The sequence below is a fragment of the Ursus arctos genome, unplaced genomic scaffold (assembly GCF_023065955.2).
Source record: "Ursus arctos isolate Adak ecotype North America unplaced genomic scaffold, UrsArc2.0 scaffold_8, whole genome shotgun sequence".
Classification (NCBI taxonomy): domain Eukaryota; kingdom Metazoa; phylum Chordata; class Mammalia; order Carnivora; family Ursidae; genus Ursus; species Ursus arctos.
This window is the reverse complement of record NW_026623100.1, coordinates 63,370,216-63,381,264: the sequence shown is the minus strand read 5'-3', so window position 1 is coordinate 63,381,264 and position 11,049 is coordinate 63,370,216.

Below are 11,049 nucleotides of genomic sequence, written 5' to 3'. Positions count from 1 at the left end.
TATGAAGCCTGACTGGTCATTTTATTCCTTTTTTCTTCCTTTCCCTTTAGAGTGAGACATTTAAATGCACATTCTTTTCAAACAGATTTTAATGTCTTTGACATATATTGAGTTGATTATTTTCTGGAAGTGTTCATGTACTACATGTGATGTATTAGGTTAGGTTACACAGGCTTTTATGTAATGTGATTTAAATATTTTCCTAATTGGAGTGTAAGTTGAGCAATTTCTAACAGAATTTTAGATATACTTTTAGTAGCCATAGTGAAGCAGGTCTAGAAAAATAAATCTTTGACAGGAGACAGGGCAATCTTTTATTAATCTCAGTGTTAGTCAAAACATTAATTTGGATTTGACTTACTGTGTTTTTATAATAATTCATCCAGGTCAGTATTGAATATGAAAAAATAGTCACTAAGCAAATTAATATTGGTCACTAAATTTAAAGGATAGAAATATATGTTTAAAAATTATTCAAGTGGTGGGGCTCCTGGCTGGTTCAGTGGAAGGAGCATATGACTCTTGATCCTCGAGGTCTTGAGTTTGAGCCCTGTGTTGGGTGTAGAGATTACTAAAAAAATAATAATAAATTAAGTAAAAATTATTCAGGCAGTCTTAAAACCACCTTAAAAGTTTCTATTATATAATGTGTTACAAATATTACTTAGTTGGTAACACTGCTACTTCAAATAAATAAAACTTCCATTTCTTAGGAGAAAAATATCCTGTGATTCTAGTGTCACTAATTTATATCATTCTTCCTCTCTGATTTTTAATTTCTATATTCAGATTTGTCTTTAAATCCAAATGTCATGACGTTTAAAATTAAACATGCTGGGGCGCCTGGGTGGCACAGCGGTTAAGCGTCTGCCTTCCGCTCAGGGCGTGATCCCGGCATTATGGGATCGAGCCCCACATCAGGCTCCTCCGCTATGAGCCTGCTTCTTCCTTTCCCACTCCCCCTGCTTGTGTTCCCTCTCTCGCTGGCTGTCTCTATCTCTGTCGAATAAATAAAATCTTTTAAAAAAAAAAAAAATAAATAAATAAAATTAAACATACTAATGCGATGGATCACAGATTATTAGGTTACATTTTGTTAGTTCGTGAATGGAAAAAATCAACTACAGTGTGCTACCCCTTGTGTTTGAAACTTTAACATTCATTGTTTTAATTTTGCCTGGGAACAAATTTAATCATAATCGTCAAAACTGGTTTGTGCAAAATGTTAAGTCAGAATACAAGCAAGAAGAATTTAAAGCTTTAAATGGTGGTCAGTTAATTGGAAGTGTTAAGAGTGTTCAGAAGATACATATGCTTTTCAAAAAAATATTCACCTGAGGGAAAGCCAGGAACATCTTGAGATGTGTCCCTTAAGAATTGTATAAAAGTGTATTCATTGAGCCAAGGAACTGAAATAGTATCTTCATTTGTAAGTTCAGATATGTTCATTCCTTTGTCTCCTTGGCAACCGTAACTCTTGAACGAAAAGAACAATTATTTTCTTTCACATCTTTATACTAAAAATGTGTTTAGAGAAGAAAGGTGGTCAGGTTTGCTCTGCTCTATCTGCATTGACCTAATCCACCTCCTGTTTTCCTTATGAGTCCGTCCCTGAATCAAAGCTGTGCCTGAGAAGACCCTAAATAACCTGACTGTACCAGTGGCATCCACTTAGAAATACTATGTCCCTTTTTGCTAATAGTTTTCAGTGCTCTGTAATTTCCTTAAACAGCTAAGAAGTGGTTAGAGGGATTTTAAAGTGACAGCATACCTTGCAAAACGAACAGGGGTTAAATAAGACATAAACATTCTGTATAAGTATACACATAGAGTTTTATTATCTTTATTCTGCTTAAAATGTTTCTTCAATGAAAGTGAAATTTAGATTCAGTGGAATAATATTAATCTGTTAAAATTGGATTTTACCTATACATTTGAATTCCAGAATTTCTAAACAAGTTCCCTAATTAGAAAATTATGAAAGTCAAAACTTAACTTCCTCAGCCACCACCTCCTATATTGGTTGACTTATAAACTTTGTCACTGTAATTTACTTTCTCATTCAGGTCTCTCTAGCTCTCCCAGGCATGTGTGAGGGGTGGAGTCACTTGAGAAATCCTTTTTTGGTAGAACTCATGAAACTATTCAACTTACCAAATTAAAATTAATAACCTACTTCATTATCTCAGAAAAATGTGTGAAGCCCAGAACCCAGCTTTCAACATGTAACTGTTGTGTAGTACCTAACTAAAGAAAGAAGTTTTAAAAACAAGTTCTGGGGCGCCTGGGTGGCTCAGTCGGTTATGCGTCTGCCTTTGGCTCACGTCATGATCCCAGGGTCTGGGGATCGAGCCCCGGGTCAGGCTCTTGCTGCTCAGCAGAGAGCCTGCTTCTCCCTCTCCCTCTGCCTGCCGCTCTGCTACTTGTGCTCTCCTATCTCTCTGTCAAATAAGTAAATAAAATATTAAAAAAAAAATCCAAGTCCCTATCTCCCAGAATAATTGCCTCAGGTTTTGTAGCCCGTGTCTAGTTGGGGCCTGGTAACTCCATTGAGGTTAATTTGATAATATCATAGATCTAAGTTAAAAGCTTTCTATTACTGTACTGTAACACCTGTTTTGAATGAGGTACCTTAATCTTTCATCAGCTGAGTTCCCTAAACTCTTTGGGTGTGCTTATTGACAGATTAATACAAACTATGGTCTATTCCATTTTTTAAAGAAAATCAGTTATTCATTGTACAGATTGATTAATGTGTTGGGCATTTCTTTAAGACTTTGTTGTATTTGACCCTTAGAAACCTTTGGGCTTCTCTATCAGTTTAATTGTTTGTGACTAGAATGTAAGCTTGTATAGGCAAAGATTTTTGTCTTTTTTTTTTTTTTTTCCCTGCTGGTGTATCTCTAGCTTCTCCAGTGGTGCATGGCACATAGTAGGCATGCCCATGTTTTTTTTAATGAATGCAAGTGAGTTTCAAAACTTACTCTTTTGACACCTTGACCTTTTGGAGAAAATAGCCAAAAAAAAAAATACAGTTCCAATTTCATTCATCCTCATCTAACTGCTTTATGTCTCTTACAAGAATGCTGGAGTCGGGGGAAAATTGATCTGGCTCTATGTGGCCCAAATAGCTTATTGTCAAAACTATAATCTTCGTTTGGTAAAATATTGGTAAATATGAGAAGTTGTGGGGCACCTGGGTGGTTCAGTTGGTTGGGTGTCCAACTTGATTTCAGCTCAGGTCATGATCTCAGGGTTGTGAGATGGAGCCCCATGTGGGGCTTTGGCAAAACTGAGCGTGGAGCGTACTTAAGATTCTCTCTCTCCCTCTCCACCTTCCCCTCCTCACAACTCACGTGTTCTCTCTCTCAAAAAAAATAATTAATTTTAAAAGTATGAGAAGTTGTGTCCAGTTACTTGAAGAAACATTTCCCAGCTAGCATCTGACAGGCATATTGGGGAAGTTGCCTCTTGTTCAGAATCAAACTTTCCAAGATCTTTATGGTTTCTTTCTTGCCCTTCCCCCTTTCTGTAGTCTAGGTTCCCTGTTTAATTGACCTCAAAGTCACCTTTGTTGTGAGCCACTTCAAACATTTTTAGAAAAGTAGTTTAGTGTAATATTTTGTCTTTCAAAAGTCACCTAGTATTTATGAACACTTAAAATTAGGAATCTAAACTTGAAAGTAGAGAAGTTGTTGCCTCAATTTAACAAATAAGGATTATGTCATAGGCAGAAGCAAGTATGGGAAAAGATATAATATTTTCAGTAAGGAACCAAAAAATGAGGTACAGTGGAGAAAAGTATTCTAGAGAGAAATTTAATGCAGTCCTTTTATCTTGTTAGATTTATTATTGTTCCATCCTGATACTTCTCAAGAGTTTCTGTTGCTTTCAATATAAAAGAGTAGTCAGCCACACTGAATTCTGGGTCCTATGCAAAATTCCAGGAAGAGAATTTGGCCCAGCTTGGATGAAAGGCCCTTATGACTCCCAACAAGTGAAGAAGAGAGATGATATTGTATGAATATAGCTGCTATTCTTGCACCCAAGTGGTTTGGGAGGTTGAGCAGAATATTTCCCAGAAAAGGGGTGCTGAAAAGAAAATCCAAAGGTGTTCTCAATGACATACTTTAAAAGATAATCTAGGCACAAAAAGTCAGAAAATATAAAGTTGGCAAGATGCAGACTGATGGGAACTCTTAAAATTGGTACAACGAGGGGCTCCTGGCTGGCTCAGTTGGTAGAGCATGTGACTCTTGATCTCAGGGTCATGAGTTTGAGCCCTACATTGGGCATATAGATTACTTGTAAGTAAAATAATAAAATTTGTACAACTACCTGGGAAATGAATTTAGCATTCGTAATCTTGTACATTGCATGCCCTAAAACCCATCATTTTCACTTTAAAGCATTCATAGGAAAACTACATGCATGCACCATGGGGCATATACAAGCAGTAGTATTTGAATATTTGATACATGGGCACCAACCCATCAGACCACCCAACTAGTCAGAAACTGTGCCAGCTATAACTTAACTAATATGATCTTACAGAAGCACAGCCACTGAAAACCATGTTTGTGTACAAGAATGCTCATAGCGTTCACAGTAGCAAAAAACAACCCAAATGACCATTGACATTGACAGGAGCATGGCGATAATTACAGTATATTCATTGAATAGAATTCTATACAACAATAAAAATTATTTTCAATGTTCTGCATTAGCATGTTAAAAAAACTGTAGAATACAAAGAAATTTACAAACAAAATCTGTGTCTAAATATACAGTAAATCTTAAGGGAATGGGAAAAACAAGTCATCTCTTCAAGGAAAGTAAGGGGAGAAGGAGGAACATACAGGATTTCATCAGTATTATTTATGTTCTATTTCTTGGGTGTTCGGTTCATCCTTTTTCGGTGGGTAGTGGCTTCTTGCGTTTTTGTTTATTATGCTCTGCTGCCTGCATATATGTTACTATATATATTCTTTTGTACATATCAAACATTTCCATTTTCTAAAGTATGTATGCAACGCCATTAATGTAAAATTGTATATGTACACATAATAAAATAATTTTTTATTTAAAAAGCTGGTTAATAAGTGAAAAAATCAGAACTTTAGAAAGTGCTGCAGGAATTCAAGAATGGCACAGAGTCGTACTCAGATGATGGGCTGATGACTTAAGTTGGGTCTTCAAGAATGGATGTCAGAAAATTTAAATGCAGGTGAAAAAGAGAGACCACATTATATGCCAGCTCCAAGACGAAAGTTTAAGACATGCTCTGAGAAAAACAAGTGTGTAAGTCTGGAGTAAAGAATCAGTGGGTAATAGCGGGGAGATAACAAAATAGAATGAGAACAAGCGTTTACTTAGCATCAACTACATCCCAGGCACCTGGCCAAGGGCTACGATGAGACCAAAATGAAAAGGTTCCTGTAGAAGAATTTACAGCTTAGAACAGATTTAACGGAATAGTGTAACATCACCTCTGCCATGGTATTCACTCCTTTTTTAGTTTAAGTGGTCTCTTCCTCTGTATAGTTATTTAACATAGCAGAAATCGTGGGCATTACAATTGCTGCTGCAAAGTTCACTTCTGATTCTTTGTCATCCTACTATTGACGTCTCTCTTGATCAAGTATCTGCTAGTATGTGTGTGCAAGGCGTCCTGCTTGGTGCTGTGAGGTAGAAGTGAGTTAGGGAAGACCTGAAGTCCCAGCCCCGCAGGGCCTCTCCAACTAACTAGAGGGAAGCTAAATGGCTCGAATACAAGCCTGGCTTTGATAAGCGTCCAAGGAAAAGGGGCTAAATTAGTAGGCCAGAAGGGATCTGGGAGGGTGGTGGCGTTCTGCCAGGACCCGGCCGGGAGGGTCCGCAAGGCCAGGTAGGTCGGCTGGCAGCAGGGTCTCCGCACGCAGCCGGCGCGCTGGAGCGGGAGCGGGAGCAGAGGGCGCGGCGCGCGCAACCTGGAGCGGGCCCCGCCCCCCGGTGGCGGCTTTGTGCGCTGATTGGCCCGCGCGGGCCTCGCTCCCGGTTGGCGGGAGGTCTCTGAGCCGGTAGTGCCGCTGTGGAGCGAGTGGCGAGCAACCGCCTGAGACCTCGAAGCGTCCGGGGAAGGCTGTCTGGCTCCAGGTTTTCGCAGGTATCTTCCGCTCGCGTCCCCCGGCTTCGGGCCTCGCCGGCTACCCTCCAGTTGCTGCTGCGCCTGGGCCCTCCATCCCTCTCGGGCCCACCGTGTGTGAGGATGGGGCGGCGTGGCGGCCCTTTCCCCACATGCTTCCGCCCCAGAGTCCCCTCAGGCTCCCTCGCCGCGACGAGAGCATGCCCTCCTAGCGTCCGGGGCCTGGGCTCGGGAGAGGGGCAGGGGGGCGTCGAGGTCGGAGTCGGGCGGCCGGGGGAGGCGGCGACGCGCGGTGGTGGTGGCGAGCCGGCGCGGCCCACTCCGTCGCTCTGTGGGGACGTCGAAGGCGCGGTGCCCTCGCGCCTTAGCCCGCGGGGCCGGCTGCGGACCGGGGACCGTGGAGGGACGACGCGCTCCCACGTGCCGGACGGTGGCTTCCTGCCGCGGGCCTGGACGGCTTGTCGCTGGCTGGCTCCCCTCGCGCGCGGGCCGGGAGGAGAGGCCCCGGGGACGGGGGTAGGGGGAACGGGCCAGGGCGGCCCGCCGTTATCCGCTGCGTGGGCCAGTGGTATTTTGAGTGAGTCCGCCCGTTCTACTTGGGTCCCCTTCAACACGTCTTCTTCCCCAGGCGCGACGGCACCGGAGTTGCGGGATCTGAGCTGCTGCATCTCAGTGCTTTGCCCGGAGCCCTTCTCCCACAATTTCCCTGTGCCCTTTCCTTACGCGTCCAGCGGTCCTTACATGCAGGCCAGCTAGCTTCGATTTTTAGAAAAGGAACTTGTGAAGCAATTGAACACTTAACGACCAAAAAACCCATGCTATGTTAAAATTGAGATCCTGCCTGTTACCAAATTTTATTCTCTAACAAAAGCACATTTTAAAATACCTATGATCTGTTATCAATAAAATTTTAACATTTAAATTATATTTGTTAGTGGAGATGAAATGTGGCTGCCTGTCATATTCTGACTCTTCTTGCCTTGAAAGATACCCTTACCTGTAAAAAAAGATACAGTAGTAGTGCTGCTGCATTTTGAGTTTTTGCTAAGGATTCAGCACTGTGCTAGGCATAATCCATATAGTTCCTTTGCTCATTAACCCTACTAAATATGTATTATTAACAATATCTAATCATTTTTATTGAATACTAATATGTACCAGGTTCTAAGAAAACAGGTTTCTATTATCTTTATATCATAAGTGAGAAAATGGATGTTCCCAGGAGTTGAATAGCCTAAGGCTAGACAGCTTCAGGTCTTAATAAAGGTCTATTCTCCAGTATTTTAACATATACTCTCAACTGGCTCCTCCTTCCTTTACGCCTGCAGGCCCACTTAAGAATTCTGTCTTTAAAAGAAAAACAAATTCTCCTTTGACTATTGTCCCTTCTAGCTGCTGTTCATTTTCTTCCTTCTAATGATTGCCACATTTAGAAAAGGGGAGGGGCATGTGTTCCCACCTCCTGCACATCCTTTTGTAACACATCCCTCCTAAAATCCTATTCAGTCTAGTTTCCATTTATTCCCACCACTTCATCGAAGTTTCTTGGTTCATTCACTAATGGGCTGAATTTCTAATCAGATAAGAACTTCTTATTGAAACAGCTGTGCTGTATAATTTTACTAGTACCATAGCACCTAGCGCTTGGCCGAGTCTAAAAGTATTCTATAACCATTAGATGATAAATTAAATTAGAAAAAATATTTAAAACATCAAAATAGTGGAGATTTGATAATAGCCCCAGCAAAGCTTCCAGCAATTTTGCCAGAATATTTTTCTTCAATTTGCTATATTGTTTCTTAACAATTTAAAAAATTTTGTGGTTATGGTAGAGAAAAATGCTATAGTCATTTCAATAAGGATTCTTTTTTAAGAATTATTTTATTTTAAGGGCGCCTGGGTGGCTTAGGGCATGATCCCAGAGTCCTGGGATCGAGCCCCGCATTGGGCTCCTCTGCTGGGAGCCTGCTTCTTCCTCTCCCACTCCCCCTGCTTGTGTTCCCTCTCTCGCTGGCTGTTTCTCTCTCTGTCAAATAAATAAATAAAATCTTTTTGAAAAAAGAATTATTTTATTTTAGCAAGAAGGTGATAAGCCCATCTTTCTTTCCTAAAGCAATGGCTTATTTAACCACTAAGTCACAATGTAATGTGCACATTTACAATGCAAACGCTAGACTTAAATTTTTATAAAGCGAAAGCTCATAAGCTAGCTTTGTTTTCCTGGCAAAATGACAGCGAGTAATATTGGACTGCTTACCATGTGTCAAGTGTTTTACACATAATTTCATTTAATTTTTAAAACAGTTTTTTAATGGTTAAAGTATATGGGACTTATGTGTCAAACAGTCCCAGATTCAAGTCCTAGCTTTATCACTCACTAATTATGTGTCCATGGGCAAATTTCTTCTTCCCTAAGCCTCAAATTTCTCATCTAGAATATAAGGATAAAATAATGCCCATTTTATAGAAACATTCTGAGGATTAAGTGAGAAAATGCATGTAAAACTTTCAGCGCATTGTCCGGCACATATTAAGTGCTTAGTTTGAGACTAATTACAAGGAAGTTAAGGTTTCCCTGCCTGCCCTGAATTACCACTGGTTATTGCTATTAGATTTTTCATATAGGCACATAAGTCCCCAAATACTACTTCTATTGTATGATTCTGTGAACCACCACCCCTAACACTTTATATTACCCCCAGAGAAAAGAAATTATTTCAGTTGCTTATAGATTAGCTATGGTCTATTTTTTTAAAAAAATCCCAGACATCCTATTCAAGTGTGAATTCTGGTATGATTTTTTTCATGTTGGTGGAGTCTATATAAAAACTCATTAAAGGATTTTGCCATATGAGCATAGTTTCTCCTAGTTACCCCTTCTTCCCTGTCTCTTACCTTTTCCAGAAATGGCTCATATTTTTTTTAAGATCTTATTTATTTATTTATTTATTTATTTATTTATTTATTTATGAGAGCACGTGACAGAGAGCACAAGCAGAGGGAGTGGCAGAGGGAGAGGGAGAAGCAGGCTCCCCGCTGAGCAGGGAGCCTGATACACCCTGGTCCCAGGACACCGGGATCATGACCTGAGCCAAAGGCAGACACTTAACTGACTGAGCCACCCAGGTGCCCCCTGAAATGGCTCATATTTTTATTTGCCTTGCATTCTTTTCCTCTTGCTTGCCATGAGAACTCTATTTTCTCAGTATAGCTAAGTAAAGAGCAAAATTTAAAACTATCTCAAGGTGGAATTTGACCAAGAATGTCCATTGATAGCTTCTCTCTTTAAGCTCCTTCATAACTTTCCTGTCAGTGTTTGCTGATTAACTTCAATGAATCTCTATTTGGGGAATTTCGCACAGTTCTTTCTCTTTCCTCAAATTTTATATGCAGTATCCCAACACATACGTAAGGGTTTAGTGGAATAGTGTAAAGCTATACTGTGAACATATTTATTTGATAGGCAGTATTTGCATTCTATTTCACAATATATCCATGGTTGTCCTAATACAACAACACTATTTTAAGTTATTTACTTAACATTGAGTAAAACTTACCTCTTGGGAGATATGCCATAGTTATTCTGTATTCTGGTACATCCCACCCCCAAGCCTAGCCCCTTCACCCCAGTTTGAGAAGCCTGACTTTAATTTTTTCCATCTAGTTGTAAGGCTGCTCTTACTTCAAAAAAGATGCAGATGAGACCTCCAGCTGTCTCCCAGATGAGGTGGGTAGGAAAGAGCATAAAGTTCTCCTTTTTCTATGGAGTTTGTAGCACCCCCAACCCCAACTCCATAATTGCCTTCAATTTGGTTAGACCTTAGGATCTAAGAAGAAAGATGAGGTGAGGGAAGGAAGGTGAAACTCAGGGAGGAGAAGCAATTCTAGAATCAATTGAATGTAATTTCCTCTGCTTAGTTCTTCATTATCTAGCCCTCTGCTGTCTACTATGTAGCTACTAGCTACATGTGGCTGTTGAGCAGTTGAAATGTGGATGGTGCAACTGAAGAATTTTTACTTTTATTTACTTTAAGTACTGAAGGAGTATAGAATAAATTTTACTTAACTGTTGTTTTGGTAGGACTACATTTCACTCTAACTGTTGGAAATTTAGCAGTTGAATTGAGATATCCTGTAAGTGTAAATACACACCAGGTTTCAAACACTTAGTATGAAAAATAAAGTATGAAATATATCTCATTAATTTTTATATTGATTACACCTTAAAATGATATTTTAGATAGACTAGATTATATAAAATATATTACTAAAATTCAGGTCATTTGCTTATTTGTATTTCTGTAATGCAGCTTTAAAAATATAAAATTACATATGTGGCTCATATTATATTGGACATTGCTGATCTAGCCCTACTATATCCAATCTTACTTTCCATTCCTTCCTTCAGCAGGGAAGTTTCTGAGAGTCAGAAAGGAGAATCTGTACCTAACTCCTTGAACACCAAGGGAGGCATGGCTGCCTGGGTCACTGTGAGTTACGGATTCAGAGGTTCTCATTAGGGTCTTAGAGTAGTTTCCTGCTTTGCCTATGCTTACCTACATTTCCTATCCTATAAATACTTTGACCACAAAAGTAATACTAACTGCAGTAATTATGTGAACTGATTACCACCAAATATGGTAGTGATTATGCATATTGTTAAATATTGATGAATTAACCCTGTTTCTAATTTTATTGGATTATAACAGTGTACATTCATATACACCTATAATCAATCATTCAAATAATACGGTCATACACTCACAACTTTAAAAATTAGTGTGTCAATTTATAAGACTCCCTCAAAGCACATATACCCTACATTTCTTTGCTAGAAATGTTTTTAACTTTTCAGTAAATACCAGTAAATGCTTGTTGAATAAATGAATTGTGTAACATATCAAGGAATTAACCAGTCAGAAAAT